This window comes from Astyanax mexicanus, chromosome 13 (genome assembly GCF_023375975.1).
Source record: "Astyanax mexicanus isolate ESR-SI-001 chromosome 13, AstMex3_surface, whole genome shotgun sequence".
NCBI lineage: Eukaryota > Metazoa > Chordata > Actinopteri > Characiformes > Acestrorhamphidae > Astyanax > Astyanax mexicanus.
Genome location: NC_064420.1, coordinates 26487556 through 26511785, shown reverse-complemented (window position 1 = coordinate 26511785; position 24230 = coordinate 26487556). Strand labels below are relative to the sequence as shown.

At 39.8% G+C, this 24230-nt stretch overlaps 1 long non-coding RNA gene and 1 pseudogene across 1 annotated transcript; both read left to right on the top strand.

Moving 5' to 3' along the window:
- The first annotated feature begins 660 nt into the window (after nt 1-660).
- Nucleotides 661-8060, top strand: LOC111194156 (NLR family CARD domain-containing protein 3-like; annotated as a pseudogene).
- Nucleotides 8061-11245: 3185 nt separating this feature from the next.
- On the top strand, nt 11246-19447 carry LOC125806776 (uncharacterized). Its single transcript, XR_007441618.1, has 2 exons — nt 11246-11653; nt 19202-19447. It is a non-coding gene; the product is annotated as an uncharacterized LOC125806776 (long non-coding RNA).
- Nucleotides 19448-24230: the final 4783 nt, after the last annotated feature.

Sequence of the window (24230 nt, the reverse complement as noted above, 5' to 3'; positions counted from 1 at the left end):
AATCACCATATTACTTTTAATTTGTGATTTACTTACATTTTTATTTTATTATTATTTTTAATTTTGCCAGTTTTGATCCTCCATAATTATCTGTTAAACCTGAACATGTGAATGAAGTCTGGTTTAAACTCTCTCTTTTCCTCTCTTTCCTTATTGGTCTCTCTATCTTTCTGTCTCTCTCTCTCAAGTCTCTCTGTCTCACAATCTCTTTCTTTTTCTGTGCCACTCTGTCTTTCTTTTGCTCTGTCTGTCTCTCTCTCTTTGTGTCTGTCTGTCTCTCTTTCTCTCTCTGTCTGTTTTTCTCTCATTTTCTATCTCACTCTTTGTCTCTCCCTTCCTCTCTCTTTCTCTGTGTGTGTTGTTCTCTCTCTCTTTTTCTATCTCTCTTTCTCTCTCTCTCTCTTACACTCTCCCTCTGTGTCTTATTTTCTCTTTCTCTGTGTTTCTCTGTCTTTCTCTTTCTGTCCCACTCTTTCTCTCTCTGTCTGTCTGTTTTTCTCTCTGTTTTTCTGTCTCTCACTCTCTCTTTCCTTGTTGGTCTCTCTCTCTCTCTCTCTCTCTCTCTCTCTCTCTCTCTCTCAATGTTCACTTGAGGGAACAGATAACAGACTGTTTTGCTGAACTGTCCTCCTTTTCCTGCTCCTCCCACTTTCTGAGAGTAGCCGTTAAAGGACAAATGAAGCACTTCCTTCACAGATAGCGAAATCAACCCAGACCAAACTAATGTATCTGACAGCGACTCTCAGCATCAGGTAGCTGTAGTTTTCTGGGGAGATGATAGAATAAATGTTTGTAGAGATATTACAGAAGAAATCACTGTAAAGAACTGTTCTTACTGAACTAAAAATGGAAACTCCACCAGCGTGCACCAGTCCAGTGGAAATCAACATGAATGCTCAGACCGGTGGAAGACTTGCTTCTCCTGGATTTTTTGGAAATACCATACAAGCTCCTATGAACATCACCATCGTACAGGGAGGTGAGTAATAACAAGGAGGCATAAGGGAGTGTCAGTTAATGGTCAAGTAAGTTTGGCTCAGTGTTTAAAATGAGATATTAGCTGTATAACGGTCAGACATTTAAGCGTTGAAATTTTGAGCTTTAAGTTCTTTTTACTGAAAAACATTATAAAAAAACTAAACAACCAAATAAACTTGTTAAACTTGTATAGCAACAGTGCTATAACACTGACAGAACACGTCTATACAACTGTAATAATTATTTATGTACAGTAATGAGTAATGTAACAGTTCAGACCATCACTTTAACCCATTATCTCTTAACAGGCGGGCCTTTTTTTATTTTCTGCCTGATATAACACACCTATATCAAGAGGATTTCTATTCAAGAATTATATACAAAGGTTTAGTGGTTGATAAAAAACCTTACTAAAAATCCTTATTGTAATTGAAATAGAAAATATGTAAAAAATCTGTTAAAATATAATAAATACAAATCTAAAACCTTTTTTTTTAAATCAATATTTTGCTGAATATAAATCAAACAAGTTTTGGTCCTCCAAACCTTTTCTAATCCTAACTGTTTCGCTACAGTTATCTAGTGTTTATGTCCATATTAAAATGTAAGAACTTGGGGTTGATTCCTCTTATTAATCTATAATTATTCAGTGGAGTAGAAAGTGAACAGGCAGCTTCTCCAAGAGTTTTGTAGGCATCCCCAAAACCATCAATGTTTTCAGAATGTAAACAACTTATTTTACTGTAGAGAAAAATGGTTTTACTGTAAATCACCTGCAGTTGTGCCCAGTTAAAGGGCCATGGCCTGTTAAGGGGTTAATTGCACAAATCTGATGTTGCAACACTTTACAGCATGTGTTTAAGTGAAGTTAGGTCCATCTTTCATAACAGCAACATGACATCGCTTTAATACTGACTGTAACCTGGTACTGTGTGTTTATGGTTACATTAAGGTTAGGCATTTAAGGTTATGTCAGTGTTTCATCATAAAGTTTTAAGTAAAGTAGCCTATTTCTAAACCATTGCACAGATCAACTAAGATCATCAGACATCATCAGTTTGGCAGTTAGGTGTCGGCTCATGCAGTTTGAATTTGGCAATATTTTGATTTCTTCTTCAGGTCAGGAGGTTTCCAGTCCCACTGCCATTCCAGCTGGAGTCCCTTTTGCTCCTGCTCTCTCTGAAGGTACCATCTGCATGTAGATATCACAGATTGTTTACTTTTTTAAAAAGTATTTTTTTCCCTTGCATAAAACTACATTTGTAAGTATTAGGCTGAGAATCTATTCACATTTTTACTCTCAACAATGACAAATAGCCTTATTTAGCTTTAATGACCAGTTTAAATATATCTGTTCAGAACAGAAACAAATTTATTTTACTCAATATTTAAAAATATTATTACACATTAATGGATGTGCACCTTTACATAATTTACCCGGTTGTGGATGAAGTATAGAAATCTTGTAAGAGATACCCAAGGTAAAATATTACTTCAATAAAAGTAGAATTGCATATACTGTACAAGACCTTTACTTAAGTAAATGTATTTTCTTTTTAAATGTACTGTTTTAAATGTAAACATACAGTACTATGATTAATTAAGCTCTAATGACTCTTACTTAATCAACTCATTTTAAGTTAATTAACTACTACTACTGTCACTCTTGGTGCATTAAACATTTAATAGATGGTCAATAATTAGTCTAACACTGATGTCTATCAAAATAAACATAGGCACAAACCAAGTGGCAAAAAAGAACTTTAAGTTTAAGATTTATTCCCAATCTAGTTACAAATGAATACATTGTGCTTTAAACAGTTTTACATCAGATTTTTTCCTTACATTCTAATATGCAATACAGTAAAGGACAAATCATTGGTGAAACTACGTATATTCCATATATTTCATGTATTCTTTTATGTAGGCATAAACATTCAAAACACTTTGCACTTATGCCCTGGCATTAAACCATAAAATTGCAGTAGGTTGCCATGTCAAACAAGTCAAAACAAGTTCAGATGTACCCTGATTGGTTTGCTGGCTTTGTGCTTTTTTTTGTTTTAACGTGTTCATTTTGTATGCACAAATAAGCCAAAAGGAATGACAGATTTTGCTAAATGTAGCATACAAAATGTAGTGTATACATTTTGTATACATTTTGTACAGGTGCTTTTATACACTTGTGGCTATGGAAGTGATTGTAACCAGAGTTCCATTATTTGGATGGGTAAGCAAATACTTTTGGTAATATAGTACATAAAAGACTGTATTCTAAAGGCTACAAACGAACAAAGACCAAAAATGAAAGTCTAGAACTGTCATAAACATTATAGCATGATTTCCTTTGTGGTGACAGTCTGCACGTATTCTTTGTTGCACCTGATTGTACATTAGGTATGAGTAAAATGAAACTGTTGATTCCAACAGTCATGAGTAAAACTTGAGTCCAGTCTCATCGTCAACTACTATAATTGCATGAATTAGTTTTTGTAGTTCTTAGACCTAAATGGTTTACATGTGCTATGACATAATAAACATAGACAACCATGTTTGTGTCAGTTACAAACTTCAGTATATTTGAGGTATACTGTATCTGGAAAAATGCTGAACATGAATATGGGATGTCATATTTTGTTCTGTATTCATCTAGGAAAATTGATTTGCTTATATTTTTTGTGTTTCAGAGCTGGCTTCTGCATATCAGCAAAAACTCAAAAGTAAACTAAGGCAGGAATATACAAGAATTAATGAGGGAATCTCACTGCATGGAGCATCAACCATTCTGAATGAGATCTACACAGAGCTCTACATCACAGAGGGAGGGAGTACAGAGGTGAATAATGAACACGAGGTCAGACAGATCGAGACGGCATCCAGGAGACCAGACACACAGGAGAAACCAATCAACTGCAATGACCTCTTTAAAGACAAATCAATCAAAACAGTTCTTACTAAAGGAGTTGCTGGAATTGGAAAAACAGTCTCTGTGCAGAAGTTCATTCTGGACTGGGCCGAAGGAAAAGCAAATCAGGAAATTCACTTCATATTCCCACTTCCTTTCAAAAAACTGAATATAATAAAGGAACCACTGAGTCTGATGGAGCTTCTTCATCACTTTTTCCATGAACTAAATACATTACAAACAGTAGACTGTAATACTTACAAAATCTTGTTTATTTTTGATGGTCTGGATGAGTGTCGACTTCCTCTAGATTTCCTAAATAATAAACTGCTATGGGATGTAACACATAAAGCCTCAGTGGATGTGCTGTTGACAAACCTCATCATGGGGAATCTACTCCAGTCTGCCCTCATCTGGGTAACCTCTCGACCAGCAGCAGCCAATCAGATCCCTCCTGAGTATGTTCAAAGGGTAACAGAGGTCCGAGGGTTCAGTGACCACCAGAAAGAGGAGTACTTCAGGAAAAGAATTAGTAATCAGACCCTGGCCAATAACATCATTACGCACATGAAATCATCAAGAAGCCTTTACATCATGTGCCACATTCCAGTCTTCTGTTGGATTGCAGCCACTGTTCTAGAGAGAGTGTTGGGTGAAGCAGAGACTGGAGAGATCCCAAAGACTTTGACTCAAATGTTCACACACTTCCTTATCTTTCAGGTAAAACACAGGAACCAAAAGTACCAAGGAAAATGTGACCCGGATCCTCAGAAGACTAAAGAGAGTATTCTGGCTCTGGGAAAACTCGCTTTTCAACAGCTGGAAAAGGGCAATCTGATCTTCTATGAGGAATACCTGAGAGATTGTGGCATTGATGTCTCAGAAGAATCAGTGTACTCGGGAGTTTGCACTCAGATCTTCAGAGAAGAGTTTTGGCTGCACCTAAGTAGAGTGTTCAGCTTTATTCACCTGAGTGTTCAGGAGTTTCTGGCTGCATTATACGCATTTCTCACATTTGTCTGTAAAGATGTAACAAAACACCTGACTACTAATCTCTCTGTTATTTTCAAACAGTCCACAATGTCAGACTTCCTCAAGTCTGCAGTGGACAAGGCATTACAGAGTGAGAATGGACACCTGGATCTTTTCCTTCATTTTCTCTTTAAGGCTGTGCAACTGTAATCTCACAGAGAAAGCCTGTGCTGCTTTGGCCTCAGCTCTCAGCTCAAACTCCTCGAATCTGAATGATCTGAACTTGACTAATAATGACCTGCTGCAAGACTCAGGAGTGAAGCTACTCTCTGCTGGACTGAAGAGTTCACACTGTAAACTGGAGATACTGAGGTGAGAGCACCCCTTTATCACTAAGAATGGAGAAACATGTGATCAGATTTTTCTGACATGTCATCATTTCTCTCTCAGGCTATGTGACTGTGACCTCACAGAGAAAAGCTGTGCAGCTTTGGCTTCAGTTCTCAGCATAAAGTCCTCAAGTCTTAAAGAACTGAATTTGAGTTACAATGAACTGCTGCGGGACTTAGGAGTGAAGCTGCTTTGTACTGGCTTGGAGAATCCGCACTGTAAACTGGAGATACTAGGGTCAGATCACCGCCTTTGTGAAACTGTGTGTGTTTGTGTAAAAATTTCACAGTCTTTTTTATACTTTTCTTGAAATATTCAGCCATCAGCTTAATCTTTTCTAAAATACTTCAGGTTGAAATTATTATGCTTACACCTGTCCTGCTTAATGAGTGGTAAATGTTTCTGTGTGAAAGAGGATTCAATCTGAGGAAGTGTTTTCTGTCACACACCTGTTGCCTAGTCTTGTCAGTGTGAATGGCTTTTTGTTTGATTCTTCATGCATTTATATCCATTTGCTTCATTGCTGATGTTTTTGTTTAATCTACCCCTGTTCATAAGTGGATTTATTTGTGTCTAAGGTAAAACTTGTTGTGTGTTACCTCTTAAGTAATAAGTACCTCTTAATTTATTTTTGGTCCCTCCTTTTGGAGTACAGTCAGCATGCATGTTTGCAGTGTGGATTGTATATCTTGCCAGTGTCAGTGTTGTCTTGTTTTGTTTTAGTTTTCATTTGCATTTTCATCATGCATTATTGTTCCTCCATAGCATTGTTCAGTTTCTAATTGTTATGTTAATAAATACCCTTTACATCTGTACAAAGCATCATCTTCCAGTTTTTGTATATCTCCTTGTTCAATGCTCTTTCTCTCTGCAGGCTGTCTAAGTGCAGTATTACTGACGTAGGCTGTGCTGCTCTGGCTTCAGCACTCAAATCCAACCCTTCTCACCTGAGAGAGTTGAACCTGTGCCACAATAAACCAGGAAAATCCGGAGTGAAGCTGCTTTCTGATCTACTGGAGGATCCACACTGTAAATTGGAGAATCTACTGTGAGTTACTAACATACTTTCTGTCTCTGTACAGACATCTTGTATAATCTTGCTTGTCTCGCTTGTGGTGAGAACGTGATCTGGTCTCAATCCAACCCAGCTATCAAATATACTTCTTTTAATTGAGCTAAACTGCTGATAAGGCGCAGTTTAATCTAATATGTCAGCCAGATAATATACTGCTATGAACAAACGCTGTCTCTGCTGCTTCATGCTGTTCACACACTAAGAGTGCAGTAAGTGCAGCGTTCACTGCTCGCAGCCACAACACTGCGTTTAATACATCTGTCCCGCCCAGACATCTCTGACCAATCAGAGGAGACAATGTGCTCGTGTGGTTTATTGGTGCGCATTTTGGTGTGTTTAGGTGTATGCCTGTGTGAAACCAAACCAAACAGAGTGAGAAAACACTTCAAGTAAACAAACTCATCAACTGATCCAGACCATAGAAATAAACTACAAGTGTGAAAATGCCCTTTTATATTCAGGAAATTAAGTTCTTATTAGGAAATCCTTACAACCAGGCTGAAATGTTTATAATAAAGTAAAAAAAGTTGTATCCAGTTTGTCATGCATTCTTTATTCCAGCACCCTTGTTGATTTAATTTCCCCTTAAAAAAGCATATAATAGTATTAAAATTGACACCACTAATATAAATATAATTGCATTTTACATTTCCTACTTTCATTCTTTTATTTGCATTTAAAAAGTCATCATAAAAACTTGCATCTTAAGAACAAGTGTGATTAACCATAGTTAATTACCTGTTTACATTTTCTTTATCAATTGACACCACTAAATTAAAGTCTAAGTTTCCAAACAAACTGATACTGACACTAATTTTATCCATGTTACTTACAGCTTCCTCTACTGTTCTCTGTGTTTTACAGCATTTGAAACCCAAATATCTGATCTGCTCTTACAAACTGAGAAGAGGGTGAAGTCCTTGTTTGGATCATTATTTGCAGAAAAGATCGCTGCCTTTGATTTTTCAGTATCACATATTTACTTTGGGAATACTCACCAGTGCTTTATATCATATTTCTTGTTGTATATAATTGTATAATACTAGGTAATGCTCTATTTTGCCTGTTTTGCCTGTCCCTGTGTTTTTTACTTATACTGTTTATAAAGAAAACAAATATATTAAATATATTAAATCAGGCGTGAGTACCATAAAAAAATGTAAAGTGTTGAAATATTTCATATGTTCTGGTTCTTTGAATTGTGTGCTTAAACGTGATTTTTTTCATGTGATTTAACCATGAAAAAAAAAATGTAACTAATGTTCACAAAGTAGGGGAGGCTATAAAATAAGTTGCAATAACAATGCAAGGTACCCTTTACTGATTACAAATAAAGACTATTGTGCATATACTTAACTGTGTTTACCTTTTGATAGTTTGACACTGTTCACACTCTTCTATAGGTTCTAAAAAGACTATTGGTTGGGAGAAATCTGAACTTCACTTAGCTGAAGGAGTTCATCCTATGTAGAACTGATAATACTTTTATAAATATGGGTTGAAAATTGACTGTGAGATTTACTGTAATGTGAGCATTATAAAGATGTCTGGTACCTTTGTTTTACCTGTTTTAATATGTATATGTATATGTGGTTCTTCTCCTGTATCTGTAGTAAAAATTAGTAGTAAATTAGTAGTAAAAGTAACTGAATTTGGAGACTTGCATGACTTTGCAGTCTAAAACCTCTGTTGTTTGCTTTTTTATTACTATGCAAAATAAAGATAACTGGAAAAAGGAAAGCTCTTGTGCTTATGCTGGCTTTTTTCAGTTCTAAAGACTATTTGCCATACACTTTCCATAAGGAGCAAAAGAAGGAAGGAAGGTAAGTAGGTAGGTTTCTTTAATAAGGAATGCTGAAGGTCTGGTGCACTGTTCTTCTGTGCAGCATGCTTGCACACACATGATTTTCAAAGTAGTAAGTAAGTAAATGTAAACCTTATTTGTGGCCTAGTATCAGCGCTCACAATTTGATGTGCTACAGTAGGCAAAGGCATAAATAGTAAATATAAAAGACTGTATTTCCTAAAAAAAAAAAACCTTAAAAACTGTAAAGCATGGTGATGAATGCATGTTGCACACCTAGGGGAAAAATTGTTTCCACAAAACACCATTTTTAGATTTATGGTGGGGTTATGGTTTAGGTTATGAATAAAGTTATGTTTTAATTAAAGATAATTCGATCTTCTACACATCGCATCACAAGGGAATCTTAAATATAACAATTATATTAAGTTTAATCAAAGCGTGTTCTACAATAAGTAGATTTTCTGGTAACACTTTATAATACTGTCCCATAGTTAATAGGTAACTAAGCAGTAACTAATTAATAGTGCTGCATTAACACCTAAATATTTTCTATTAACTACCAGGGAGTACTGAATAATTACTCAGTAGATAGTACTGAACTAATGATTATAGTAGTTCACTATTAACTTCACAATAATTACTGAGACTTACATATCTCCCAGAGAACTACTTACTAATTATGTCTCCTTTATAATAACTACTTATTACTTACTGCTCAAATCAACATTAACTACTGAAAACCCTTACATCCCACCTGGGGAACTATAGATCTAAATCAGTCTGCACAAACAATTATTCTATCAGTGGTGATATTAAAGGCATATTTGAGTGACACCATTTGTAGTAGTAGTAACCTTAATTACCTTACTATCATCATTATCTTCCAAATATTAGCAACATATTGTAAAATACTACAGTGTGTCGTAATCTGCTTAAACCCCATTTTTAAAAGAAAAAAAAATAATAAAAAAATAACGTAATATTATTACATAGTAGACATTATGGGCGGCACGGTGGCGCAGTGGGTAGCACTTCCGCCTCACAGCAAGACGGCCTGCGTTCGATTCCCGGCTGGGGCGACCCGGGTCTTTCTGTGCGGAGTTTGCACGTTCTCCCCGTGTCTGCGTGGGTTTCCTCCGGGTTCTCCGGTTTCCTCCCACAGGCCAAAGACGGCACGTTCAGGCTAATTGGAACTTGGTTGAAATTGCCCCTTAGGTGTGAGTGTGTGAGTGAATGTGTCTGTGTGTCTGTCTGTGTCTGTCTGCCCTGCGATGGATTGGCGGCCTGTCCAGGGTGTATCCTGCCTTCCGCCCGATGCCGGCTGGGATAGGCTCCAGCACCCCCCCGCGACCCTTAATGGATGAAGCGGTTGATAATGACTTGACTTGACTAGTAGACATTATTTATGTTCTCCAGAAGACTCTAAGACTGACTGTACTCAATTTTGTTTTAGTGGTCACTGCTTTAATTTTCAGCACCAACCTTATAAACGTTCATATTTAGCCTTGCAGTCTCACAGACTTTAAGTGCGCATTATTAGGGTAATTACGGTAATTCCACAGCGCCGGACCGCTAGCCTCTATCAGTGTGTTTATCTGCTGCAGCAGGTTATTCTATCAGTGGTGATATTAAAGCCAGTGACACCACTTATCATATATTAACCTTATGTAGCAGGTTGGGTTTGTTACCCCACCTATACTGCTGGTGAAGCTGTGTGGCTGCTTTAAATTACTGGGCGGCCCCTTTGTACTCTATATATGGGTAGGGGATGACTATTCATGGTGCACTTCCTGTTCCCCCTCCTCATTGCTCCGGGCTCTGACTTCCGTGCCGGCAGCGTTCAGCGTGGAGTTTAGCGCGATTGTTTGCGTTACTTCTCAAGAGTTTCAGGTATCTGGTTACAGTATTATGGCATAATATGACAGTTTGGCTTAATTATTAACTCTCCTTATTCGCTTGTAGTTGCGGGCTCGTGGTGTTATTGCCAGTCCAGCGCGGCTGTGTGTCTCTGACTGTGTCAGTGCAGTTTCACTTTCACTAAGGTATGCCTGCTCCTCTTTGTGTATGTTTTGGCTGTGTATATGGCGTTTAGCTAACTTTTATTTCTTGGGTTGTGGGTTAGTGATGGTGACTGTGCTGCTTTGCTGTAGCCATTGTTCTGCTGGAGCTGCTTTGCTGTAGCCATTGTCTGCTGGAGCTGCTGTTTGCCCTAGCCATTACCTGCTGCTGTGTGCTGTCGTCATTGTCTGCTATAGCTGCTGGGAGAAACTGATGCTCTATACTGGTATGTATATAAGCTGCATTTATTTTATATGGAGTAGTAGGTAAATTAATTGTAGCTTGGTGCATTTTTTTATAGGTTTTAGTGTCCAGATTGTGCTGACTGATTCCAGCCTCCCCACAGTGCTGCTGTTTTGCCTGAGTTTATTTAGTTTTGTTTCATTAATTTTCATTTGCTCCTAGTTATTTTGAGTTTTTGTCTTGCTTTTCTTCATTTCATTTGTTAAATCAGCTTTGATTTGCCTTTAGTTATTTTGATATTTTGTTGTATTGATTTTCTTTTGTCTTTATTTTGAGTTAAGATTTGCTGGAGTTTATTTTTGTGTATTTTTTTTCTTTATTGGATTAAAATTATATTTCTGCTTTATTTTTGATTTGCTGGTTTGGACCTTTGAGGTTTATTCTGGCTTATTAATTTGGGATTTGCTTTGACTTAATTTCAGGTTTATTCCTGATTTATTAATTTGGGTTGCTTTTGATTGATTCCTTTTTGATTTATTTCTGATTTATTTTGTGGAGTTTTTTTTATTGGATTAAATTAATATTTTTGCTTTATTTCTGATTTGCTGTTTTGGACCTTTGAGGTTTATTCTGGCTTATTAATTTGGGATTTGCTTTGACTTAATTTCGGGTTTATTCATGATTTACTAATTTGGGTTTGCTTTTGATTTCTTTTTGGTCTATTTCTGATTTATTGTGTGGAGTTGCTTTTGACCTAACCTCTGTTTATTTAATCTTTTTTGCTGAGTTTGCTTCTGATTTAATTTATTTTGCCAGATTGAACTTTCATTTGTCCATTTACTTTAACAAAGTTTAAGTTTGTTTCTGTGTTTTTTGAATTAACAAAAACAAGAACAGTGGTTGTGGAATTCCCTTCTTGGCTGTGTGTTTGTCTTTTTAGTGTTGGAGTGGTATAAGGTGAGGTTGTAAGAGACCAGGGCCCATAAAAAGATAAGTACATTTCGAGCAATTGTAATTGGTCTCTCTCCCTTCACCGCTGGTAGCTTTTAATAATTGTTTTTTTCTTTGTGTCTCTTAGTTGGACCGGAGCTGTGGGCCAAAGCGGCGGGTTCGGGGATGTGGAATGCTGTTCACCTTTCCTGTAGTGTAGAGCACGCTGGGTGTTGAGATGTGTGGTTTGTAGTGTTGACTATTTCCTCTTCCTGTACTTTCTTCTGCCGTGGTAAGCCCTCAGCCCAGTTCCTCCCTAAATTTGTTTTTAGTAAAGTAAATTCTACTATTTCTAGTTTTTATACTGTTGTCCAAGAAGGGAGTTTCTGGTCTGCCCTGTGTGTGTGTGTGGAAATATGTTTTAAAATAATTGTCAATAAATTTTCCTTAACTGATGGTACCCCGTCTCTGGCCTCCGAGTGTGTCGAACCTGGGTGTCTTATTCTCTCTTAGGCCTTAAGTGCCAGCCCTCTTTTCCTAGAGGTGAAATCACCTCTGGGTGGCGTAGTCGTGCATTATCAAGATTACTCCTCTCTGCCACATTTTGGCGTAGTCGGCAGGGTCACTTTTGAGAGCCAGAGACGTGTGGTCCTTTAGTGACTAGATATTTTTAGATTAAATAATAGGCAAAACAGCAGCATTTGTTTAAGAGGTTTGTTTAATTGAAGTGCTTGTTTCATTGAGTTTTGTGCAGCTTGCCCTTTGTTGGGATGGAGGAGGAGATGCAGCAGCTTAGAGATCTAGTGTTGCAGCTTAAGGCTGACAATGAGCGGCTGCTTCAGGAAAGGGCTGCTGCTTCAACTAGCTCTGGTATAGGCACTGTTCCAGCTGTTCCTGTTGTGGTAAGTAATGTCCCATCTGCTGCTGCTAGTGCTGTTACAGAACGTCTTGTGGTAATTCCACGAGACCGTAAGTGTCCCTTATTTAATGGCAGAACAGGAATAGGTATAGTGGAATGGATTGAGGAGGTACAGGTTTGTATGCGGGTCCGTCACCTTTCTGCAGTTGATCAAGCTTTCTTTATCTTTGATCATTTAGAAGGGGAAGCCAGGGAAGAGATAAAGTACCGCCCTAGTGCAGAGAGAGGAGACCCAGATAGAATTTTTGCCATTTTAAGAGACCTTTATGGTTGCTCCCAATCTTATGTGACCTTGCAGCAGGCATTTTTTTCCAGAAAGCAACAGGAAGGAGAAACATTGCAGGAGTTTTCTTTGGCTTTAATGGCTATAATGGAGTCAGTTAAGCAGCATGCCCCTGAGGGAATGCTTAATGGGGAGGTTTTACTTAGGGACCAGTTCATAGAGCATGTGATAGATGGTGCTCTTCGAAGAGAGTTAAAGCAGCTTGTCCGTCGGCAGCCTACCGCTACACTGTTGGAGGTACGTGGGGAAGCGCTTCGCTGGGAGAGGGAGGGGTTACCAGGAGGTGCTCGGGGACGTAGTTTTTCCCTACCGTCAGCTTATGGGTTGCAGTATGGGGTACAGGGAAGTTCCTGTCCAGTCCCTTCAGTGGGCTCTCAGCCAGCAGAATTAGGGGAGTTGAAGGATATGCTGAAGCGTCAGCAAGAGCAGCTTAACCAGTTAACACGAACTGTTGCTTCTCTGCAGACTTCCTCTGGACCTAGTCGTCCTTATCAGGGGCGCATAGTTTGTCGACGATGCCAACAGCCAGGTCACTTTGCGAGGGAGTGTGACGGGGAACGTGTTTGTCCTCCTCCTAGGGCTCTGCCTCAGAATGCAGCCCAACCATCTCGCCCGTCTCAGCCGGAAAACTGAAGCCCACTGAGCTGCAGAGCCACAGTTCAGAGGGGGCGTTTTTAGGCTCCAGGGCAGGTAATGTGTCTAGATTAATATCATCCTGTCCAGTCATTGATGTTTCAATTGGTGGTGTTATTGTTTCCTGCTTATTAGATACTGGTTCTATGGTATCTACCGTGACTGAGAGCTTCTTTTTGCAGCAGTTTGAACCTTGGGGCCATGACCGTCTTCAGTCCTGTCACTGGTTACAGCTGCGTGCAGCAAACGGGCTTGACATCCCTTATATAGGTTATTTGGAGCTGGAGGTTTTGCTGTGCAATAAGGTGATGCCTCGTTGTGGGATTCTGGTTGTGAAGGATCCCCCTGGTGCTTCTTCTACAGTCCCTGGTGTTTTGGGGATGAATATTATTAGCCGATGTTACCATGAACTGTTTGGGTTACATGGCTCTTCTTTTTTTCAGTTGCCCTCAGTGGCGCATGCTCCCAGCCCGGTTGTTGCAGCTTTGCAGCAGTGCCACCAGTCTGCAGCCCAAGTGCCTAGAGACCCAATGGGTACCGTTAAGGTTAGAGGAACTCGGGCAGTGCGTATACCTGGTGGCGTGATGAAATTAGTTGCCAGCACTTGTGCCGAATTACCATTGGGGCGTTCTGCTTTCTTTGAGCCATTGGAGGTGGGTCTGCCAGCAGGCCTCTTGGCTTCTCCCTGTCTTGTTCAGGTCAATAGAGGCACAGTCTATGTCCCGATAGTTAATGTCGGAATTGCAGAAGTCTTTCTTCATCCACATACTCATCTTGGCTCTCTAAGCATGGTACAGGTCATAAGTTTACCTACAGGCATTACTGAGGTCAGGTCCACCACTGCCACTGTATCCTCCCAGGTAGTTGCTAGCTCTGCACCAAACGGAGTAGAGGCTGTAGATTTGTCAGCTTTGACAGATCAAGAACAGGGAGTGGTTAGGTCTCTCCTACAGAAGTATAATTCAGTCTTCTCAGCCCATGATGGTGACTTGGGCTGTACAAACCTCATAGAACATGAGATTCCTTTGTTGGATAATATTCCAGTACGGCAGAGGCATAGACGCATTCCTCCATCGGACTATGAACTGGTGAAAGCTCACATTGACCAGCTTCTAGAGGCCCAGGTAGTAAGGGAGAGTAGTAGTCCTTATGCCTCTCCAATCGTTCTTGTAAAAAAAAAAGATGGAAGTCTGCGCATGTGTGTGGATTACCGGTTGCTTAATAGCAAGACACGCAAAGATGCCTTCCCTCTGCCTCGCATTGAGGAAAGCCTGGATGCACTTTCTGGAGCCCGCTGGTTCTCTACTTTAGATCTGGCCAGTGGGTATAACCAGGTTCCAGTGGCTGAACAAGACAAGCCAAAAACTGCTTTTTGTACACCATTTGGCCTCTTCGAATGGAATAGGATGCCATTTGGACTTTGCAATGCTCCAAGTACGTTCCAGCGGTTGATGCAGCGCATGTTCGGGGATCAACAGTATCAGTCACTTCTCCTTTACCTTGATGATATTATTGTTTTCTCATCTTCTGTTTCACAGCACCTTCAACGACTGGAAGTGGTACTTGGACGCCTTCAAAAGGAGGGTCTGAAAGCCAAGTTGAGTAAATGTGTGTTCTTCAAACAGGAAGTTGGCTATTTGGGGCATGTGATCTCCAATAAGGGTGTCTCCACTGATCCAGCTAAGATCGAGGCGGTAGCACAGTGGCAGCGTCCTCGTACGGTATCAGAGCTGCGATCCTTTCTTGGATTTGCCAGTTACTACAGGCGTTTTGTAGAGGGTTTTGCTCAACTAGCAGGGCCTCTGCATAAGTTGGTGGCTGCACTTGTGGGCAGCAAGACCAAGAAGGGTTCAGGACAGGCTCTGGGGATGGCCTGGACTGCTCAGTGTGAGCAGAGTTTTGAGGCTTTGAAGGCAAGGTTGGTTTCCGCGCCAGTCTTGGCCTATGCAGATTTTTCGCTCCCTTTTATTTTGGAGATTGATGCTAGTTACAGTGGTCTCGGGGCTGTCCTCTCTCAAGAGCATGACGGTGCTGTTCGGCCTGTAGCCTATGCCAGTCGAGGTCTTCGGCCTCCTGAGCGCAACATGGATAATTATAGTTCCATGAAGTTGGAATTTCTGGCCCTTAAATGGGCCATGACAGAAAAGTTCCGTGAATACCTCTTGGGACACAAGTGTGTGGTATATACGGATAACAATCCACTGAGCTATCTCCAGTCAGCAAAACTGGGGGCAATGGAGCATCGATGGGCTGCACAGCTGGCGGCTTTTGACTTTGAAATAAAGTATCGTTCTGGCCGTAGTAATAAAAACGCAGATGCGCTGTCTCGCCAGTATCAGTTAGGTCCCAGTGTGACAGAGTATGTACCAGGTACCCCAGTTCCGGAGCTAGTCCAACAGGCCTCCCCAGTGGTCTCCGCAACCCAGGCTTTAGTTTCTGTGCTTCCAGGCAGTTCACCCGTTGACATCCATTCTTTGCAGGATGCAGATCCTCTCCTTAGAGAGGTTTTGGTGTTTTGGCGGAAGCAGGTTCAGCCCACTTCTGCAGAAAAACGTCAGGTCTCGAGACCGGCCATGGCACTGCTGCGCCAATGGGACCGGTTGGTGGAAAGAGACGGGGTGTTATACCGCCGGGTGTTTCGGCCAGACGGGGGTGAGGAGAGTTTCCAGCTCCTCCTACCCGCAGTTCTTAAGCCAGAGGTACTGAAACAATTGCACCAGGATCATGGCCACCAGGGTATTGAGCGAACTTCTGAACTGGTAAGGCAGCGTTGCTATTGGCCAGGGATGTTTGCCGACATCAAACAGTGGTGCCGAGAGTGTGAGCGTTGTCAGGTTGCCAAAGACGCAGGACCGGTACCCCATAGTTTTATGGGCCATTTGCTGGCATCTAGGCCAAATGAGATTGTGGCTATTGACTTCACTGTGTTGGAGCCATCCCGTAATGGGTTAGAAAACGTTCTTGTAATGACTGATGTGTTCAGTAAATACACCATAGCAGTCCCCACTCGGGATCAGCGAGCTTCAACAGTGGCCCAGGTTCTGCTGAGGGAATGGTTTTATAAATTTGGCGTCCCTGGTCGTATCCACTCTGATCAGGGTAGAAGCTTTGAGAGCGCTCTCATACAGCAGTTTTGCCATTTATATGGGGTGGAAAGATCTCGGACCACCCCATATCATCCTGCTGGTAATGGGCAGTGTGAGCGCTTCAATAGAACACTTCACAACCTTCTACGTACTTTGCCAACTTCCCGGAAGCAGGACTGGGCATCCAACTTGCCACAGGTCATTTTTTGTTATAACACCACTCCTCATCAGGGCACTGGAGAGTCTCCTTATTATCTAATGTTTGGCCAGGAACCTAGACTCCCTGTAGATTTCCTGCTAGGTCAGGTACAGGAACCGGTACCAGGGGAGGTCCAAGACTGGGTGATTGAGCATCAGGCCAGGCTTAGATTGGCATTTGAAGGGGCTCATGACCGGTTGCTTGTAGCTGCTGGTCGCCGGAAGGAACGGCATGATCAGCGAGTTAGGGAGGTCCCCCTACAGGAGGGTCAGTTGGTTTATCTCCGGGACCATAGTGCCCGGGGACGCCACAAGATCCAAGATGTTTGGAGCTCGGTAGTCCATCAGGTGCTGAGAACCCCTCCTGGGGAAGGAGCTGTTTATACAGTTGCCCCGGTAAGTGACCTAGGTAAGATCAAGCATGTGCATCGTAATATGTTGAAGGCTCAAGTACAGGCTCAAGGCCCTCTTCTTCCTCCTAGGGATTCCCCTCCACCAGTTCCAGTAGCACCTGTGGACACCTCCAGCGATTGTGATCTATGGCTGTTGGTATCAGAGACTATTTCCCCGGAGGTAGCTGTACCAAGCGGTTCTGGTACCACTGTGCCTCCTACAGTGCAACCAGCACAGGAGGGGATTTTAGATGCCACTACCGTACAAGGAGGGCGTCAGCCCTCGGATTCGTCCTTGTTTTTAACAGGGCAACCCTGCTCTGGTCTGTCCTCTGTGCGTCGCACGGCACGTGCTACAGCTGGCCAGCATTCTAATATTCACCGCCTTCCGCGTTCCGCTGGTAGTGTAGATAACGGGGTAGATGAACCATCAGGGTTAGTCAATACGCAGTCGGCTCTTTTTAGGCCTTGGTGTTGGCCCCCTTAGTTTGGTTCATCGTCGGGGCGACGATGCAAAATGCGGGGGTAGATTGTAGCAGGTTGGGTTTGTTACCCCACCTATACTGCTGGTGAAGCTGTGTGGCTGCTTTAAATTACTGGGCGGCCCCTTTGTACTCTATATATGGGTAGGGGATGACTATTCATGGTGCACTTCCTGTTCCCCCTCCTCATTGCTCCGGGCTCTGACTTCCGTGCCGGCAGCGTTCAGCGTGGAGTTTAGCGCGATTGTTTGCGTTACTTCTCAAGAGTTTCAGGTATCTGGTTACAGTATTATGGCATAATATGACAGTTTGGCTTAATTATTAACTCTCCTTATTCGCTTGTAGTTGCGGGCTCGTGGTGTTATTGCCAGTCCAGCGCGGCTGTGTGTCTCTGACTGTGTCAGTGCAGTTTCACTTTCACTAAGGTATGCCTGCTCCTCTTTGTGTATGTTTTGGCTGTGTATATGGCGTTTAGCTAACTTTTATTTCTTGGGTTGTGGGTTAGTGATGGTGACTGTGCTGCTTTGCTGTAGCCATTGTTCTGCTGGAGCTGCTTTGCTGTAGCCATTGTCTGCTGGAGCTGCTGTTTGCCCTAGCCATTACCTGCTGCTGTGTGCTGTCGTCATTGTCTGCTATAGCTGCTGGGAGAAACTGATGCTCTATACTGGTATGTATATAAGCTGCATTTATTTTATATTGAGTAGTAGTTAAATTAATTGTAGCTTGGTGCATTTTTTTATAGGTTTTAGTGTCCAGATTGTGCTGACTGATTCCAGCCTCCCCACAGTGCTGCTGTTTTGCCTGAGTTTATTTAGTTTTGTTTCATTAATTTTCATTTGCTCCTAGTTATTTTGAGTTTTTGTCTTGCTTTTCTTCATTTCATTTGTTAAATCAGCTTTGATTTGCCTTTAGTTATTTTGATATTTTGTTGTATTGATTTTCTTTTGTCTTTATTTTGAGTTAAGATTTGCTGGAGTTTATTTTTGTGTATTTTTTTTCTTTATTGGATTAAAATTATATTTCTGCTTTATTTTTGATTTGCTGGTTTGGACCTTTGAGGTTTATTCTGGCTTATTAATTTGGGATTTGCTTTGACTTAATTTCAGGTTTATTCCTGATTTATTAATTTGGGTTGCTTTTGATTGATTCCTTTTTGATTTATTTCTGATTTATTTTGTGGAGTTTTTTTTATTGGATTAAATTAATATTTTTGCTTTATTTCTGATTTGCTGTTTTGGACCTTTGAGGTTTATTCTGGCTTATTAATTTGGGATTTGCTTTGACTTAATTTCGGGTTTATTCATGATTTACTAATTTGGGTTTGCTTTTGATTTCTTTTTGGTCTATTTCTGATTTATTGTGTGGAGTTGCTTTTGACCTAACCTCTGTTTATTTAATCTTTTTTGCTGAGTTTGCTTCTGATTTAATTTATTTTGCCAGATTGAACTTTCATTTGTCCATTTACTTTAACAAAGTTTAAGTTTGTTTCTGTGTTTTTTGAATTAACAAAAACAAGAACAGTGGTTGTGGAATTCCCTTCTTGGCTGTGTGTTTGTCTTTTTAGTGTTGGAGTGGTATAAGGTGAGGTTGTAAGAGACCAGGGCCCATAAAAAGATAAGTACATTTCGAGCAATTGTAATTGGTCTCTCTCCCTTCACCGCTGGTAGCTTTTAATAATTGTTTTTTTCTTTGTGTCTCTTAGTTGGACCGGAGCTGTGGGCCAAAGCGGCGGGTTCGGGGATGTGGAATGCTGTTCACCTTTCCTGTAGTGTAGAGCACGCTGGGTGTTGAGATGTGTGGTTTGTAGTGTTGACTATTTCCTCTTCCTGTACTTTCTTCTGCCGTGGTAAGCCCTCAGCCCAGTTCCTCCCTAAATTTGTTTTTAGTAAAGTAAATTCTACTATTTCTAGTTTTTATACTGTTGTCCAAGAAGGGAGTTTCTGGTCTGCCCTGTGTGTGTGTGTGGAAATATGTTTTAAAATAATTGTCAATAAATTTTCCTTAACTGATGGTACCCCGTCTCTGGCCTCCGAGTGTGTCGAACCTGGGTGTCTTATTCTCTCTTAGGCCTTAAGTGCCAGCCCTCTTTTCCTAGAGGTGAAATCACCTCTGGGTGGCGTAGTCGTGCATTATCAAGATTACTCCTCTCTGCCACACTTACTTACCTTAGTATGTTCAATATCTTCCAAATGTTAGACACACTGAAATGTGCAGTAGTCTGCTTAACCCCCATTTTTGTAATATTCTGTCAGTGTGTTACAGGTGTTTATTCTAAACATGTGCTCTTCTTCGGTCCTCCTGGAGATGTGCTCAGTAGAAGTGATGGCTCACATACAGCTTTACTCTAGGCTGTGTCCTAGATCCTTATTCTGGGGGAAATCATGTTTAAATGAATAAATATTTGTGTAAGATAACGAACGGCATCCCTGTGTTCTTCATAGATAATTAATAAGGGTCCCCGTCTTCTTTTTTCGGGAGTTAACAGCAGCACATGGTAACCCATTACTAATGACTGAGGAGTTACTGTGTTCTTCTTTGGAAGTTACTGCAGATCATGTCACAGTATTATAAAGTGAGAAACATGTTAACTAATTACTAATTACTGAGGAGTTACTGTGTTCTTCTTTAGGAGTTACTGCAAATCATACCACAGTATTATAAAGTGAGAAACATGGAAACTAATTACTAATTACTGAAGAGTTACTGTGTTCTTCTTTAGGAGTTACTGCAGATCATGTCACAGTATTATAAAGGGAAATATACATTAAAAGTAATAATAATAATAATAACACACATTTAACCTAGCTAACTAACACACACATTTAAACTAGCTAACACAATTAACCTAGCTAACACACACACATTTCCCCTAGCTAACTTAGCTTGCTAACTAACTAACACACACGCATTTAACTTGCTAGCACACATATAACCTAGCTAACTAACCCACACATAAAAGTTAACTTAGCTAGCAAACGAACACACATAACCTAGCTAACTAACACATATTTAAACTAGCTAACTAACACACACATAACCTAGCTAACTTAGCCAGTTAACTAACACACACATAACCTAGCTAACTTAGCCAGTTAACTAACACACACATAACCTAGCTAACTTAGCTGGCTAACGCTAACTACACACACAACTTAGCTAACTTAGCTAGCTAACACACATCCTAAAGCTGTTTAACAACCCACAAAGAGTCCTCCTCTGATCCGGGGGTAAAATCAGCTGGAAAAGATCTCAATATCTTGATTACTGGTTTATTTTCAATCAAATACAGAAATATGAAAGCAGCAGAGTCTCTCTTAATCTTCCTCCTCCAGCAGCAGCAGCACAGCAGAGAATTTACACGAAGGACCAGGAGAGCTGCGTCCGCTGTGAAATTACCGTAATTACCCTAATAGTGAGCAGTGAAATAAATCTCTGTGAGACTGCAAAGGCTGAAGATGCACTTTTATAAGGCTGATACCTAATATTAAAGCAATGATTGTTACATTATTACTGTCTTACAGTCATTCTTAGAGTCTTAGATGCCTTCTGGAGAACTTTCATCAATGTCTTCTATGCAATAATATTATGTTATAATGTTGTTTTTTTCTTCCAAAAATGATGGTTAAGCAGAGTAATACACACTGAAGTATTTTACTATATGTTGCTAATATTTGGAAGGAACTGGGGATAATAAGGTAATTAAGGTTACTACTACTACAAATGGTGTCACTCAAATATGCCTTTAATATCACCACTGACAGAATAATTGTTTGTGTAGACTGATTTAGATCTATAGTTCCCCAGGTGGGATGTAAAGGTTTTCAGTAGTTAATGTTGATTTGAGCAGTAATTAATGAATAGTTATAATAAAGGAGACATAATTAGTAAGTAGTTCTCTGGGAGATATGTAAGTCTCAGTAATTATTGTGAAGTTAATAGTGAACTACTATAATAATTAGTTCAGTACTCTCTACTGAGTAATTATTCAGTACTCCCTGGTAGTTAATAGAAAATATTTAGGTGTTAATGCAGCACTATTAATTAGTTACTGCTTAGTTCCTGCTTAGTTACCTATTAACTATGGAACAGTATTATAAAGTGATACCAGCAGTAATATTATGTTTAGTTTAGGTAAGCTGTATGTTCAGTAAAACTGTATTATGACCCTATATGTAACATGTTGTACATATACACATCATTTCAACATGTATGAAAAATATAATATTTATTATTATATTTATTATTTATTAATTAGTTTTTGTTTTATTACATTCAATGAAATCACATTTCACTATTAAAATAATTTAATATTTACATATGCAACCTTCATCAAATCAGGCTGCACTTTGAAGCTTAATATGCTTGTCAAAGTTATGATCTCTAGAATTTGGAGTTGTGTTTATTGATTTCTCGTTTTTATTTTTGTATGCGGAAGCTGTGATTGGCTGGGCAGTATCCGGCATGTGCTGAAAGTGAGCGTTGTGATTGGCTCAGTTCATCGGTAGTGTAATGGAATAGTTCTGGTATTAAGTGATTCTTAATGTTAAAATGTCTGTAATCATGTAAATAGTAACATATGGGTTATCTTATCAATAGTAGGTAGTAAGTTTTAAAGGTCACATGCTCTTCGCATGTGACCTACTCACACCTTTCAAAGGTCACACTCTTTTAGGCCACATACTCACACATGCTGCATACAACGTGTGTGGGGTGAAGGGCTAAGAGAGCATATAAAAAGGAATGAAGGGGGTAGCTAGATAAGCAGATTCTTGGTGTTCGCGACACTGTCTGACTTCAATAAAACCTTGCTACTCACTTCGATCCTGACTCAGCATTCAACATTATTATTTCACTCCAAACCACCAAATTTCCACAACAGTAGTCAACGTCCTATCTAAAAGGGATCAGCTGTCCCATTTCCCCAATTACAGCAAGTTTAGGACATTTTATGAAAAGCTCTATAGTTCAGAAATTATGCAGGATAACAAAGCGTTTGACAGGGTGGAATGGCCATACCTATTTGAAATCCTTGAACGGTTTGGACTGGGAGAGAATTTTTGTAAATGGATACGTTTGCTGTATACAGAACCATATGCAGAAATACTGACCAATGGAAGTATATCAAAACTATTCAGGTGAAGCGAGGGTGTAGACAGGGAGATCCTTTGTCCCCACTATTGTTTACTTTGGCTATAGAACCTCTTGCAATTGCAGTAAGGAATCATACCTGTATTTCCGGAATAACTATAGGAGAACAGGAACACCGTTTAGCATTATATGCAGCTGATGTGATGTCATTCTTTTTCTAAAAGATCTGGAAACTTCTATTCCTGCTTTGTTGGAATTAATTAATAATTTTGGGGCAATCTCAGGTTATAAGATAAATAAATCTAAAACTTCTATAATGTTATTAAATCAAACAGAAAGGGAAAACCCACCACAGGTGACACGCCAATTCAAAGTTGAGGAATGTTTTACATATTTAGGCATTAAAATTGTACCAAGTCTAGGAAATATAGTAGAAACAAACTATAAACCCTTGTTAGAAGAAATTTCAAATTCACTTGACAGATGGACATCTATTCCAATGTCGCTAATAGGGAAAATTAACGTTCTTAAAATGAATATATTGCCGAAACTGCTGTATTTGTTTCAAAATCTGCCATTACCACCACCTAGTAATTTATTTTCTTACTTAAATACCCCTTTCCTTCGTTTTCTTTGGGGCAATAGACGATCTAGGCTGCGCATTTCACTGTTGTACCTACCCTATGAAAGAGGGGGGCTTAGGTGCCCCAATATTCTGTGGTATTATTGGGCAGCACAGATAAGGGGGTTAATGTTTTACTGTACAGAAAAGGGGGTTAATGTTTTACTTTACAGAAAAGGATGCTCCTCTTTGGAGAGAGATGGAGGGCCATCTTTTGGGTGTACCTCTTCCCTTTTATCTCTATTCAGCTTTTAGTAAAAGCCAAAAAAAAAAAAAAAAAAGAATCCTATAGTGAGAAACATGATAGTGGTGTGGTTCCAAGTTAAAAAATACATTGGAGAAACGTCATCCCTCTCTTGGTTCAGTCCAATATGGGGTAACGATTCATTCCCAGCAGGGAGGTTAGATGGGGAAAATTAAATTAAAATTTGGGCTAAAAAAAGGAATACGAGCAATAGTGGATTTATACAAACCTGGATGTGAATGGCTTATGTCTTTTCAATAAATAGCTGATAAATATGATATGTCACATAATCATTTTTTAATGAAATTTTATTTATCAGCAAAATCAGTCACTCTCTGTCCCTGTTTTGTCCAAAATAGAAAAACTAATGGTTGAGAATGCTCAGGGGAGTGGCATTATTTCAAATATATATAACTTTTTGATGGGGGAATCCTCAGAAACATCCATAGAGAGGTTAGAGGCATGGTGAGGGGACCTACAAGAGGACATTTCCATTGAGGAGTTGGAGATGGCATGTACCAAAGCTCATTCACAGACAGTTAATTCGTGACTCAAGCTATTGCAATATAATTGGCTATTACGTACATATATAACCCCTGAAAGGTTAAACAAATACAACAGCGCGATGCCTGACGTATGTTCTAAGTGTGGTACAGAAACGGGGACTCTTTTTCACTGTCTGTGGCAGTGTGTCCACATACGACAATACTGGGAGGCAGTGAGACATTATATCCAGGATATTCTAGAAATGCAGATACCTCTAGATCCAAAGCTCTTCATACTCGGTGTATATCCAAGAAATTTCAAACTTAAACACAGACAACAACAGTTTTTAGATATTGTTATATTATTGGCTAAGATAGTTATTGCTTTATTTTGGAAGAGAGTAAATGTGCCAGGTATAGGTGAATTAATTACGACATTGCCTTTAGAAAAAATTACTTACACCATTAAAGGTAAATATTCTTCATTTTATGATATTTGG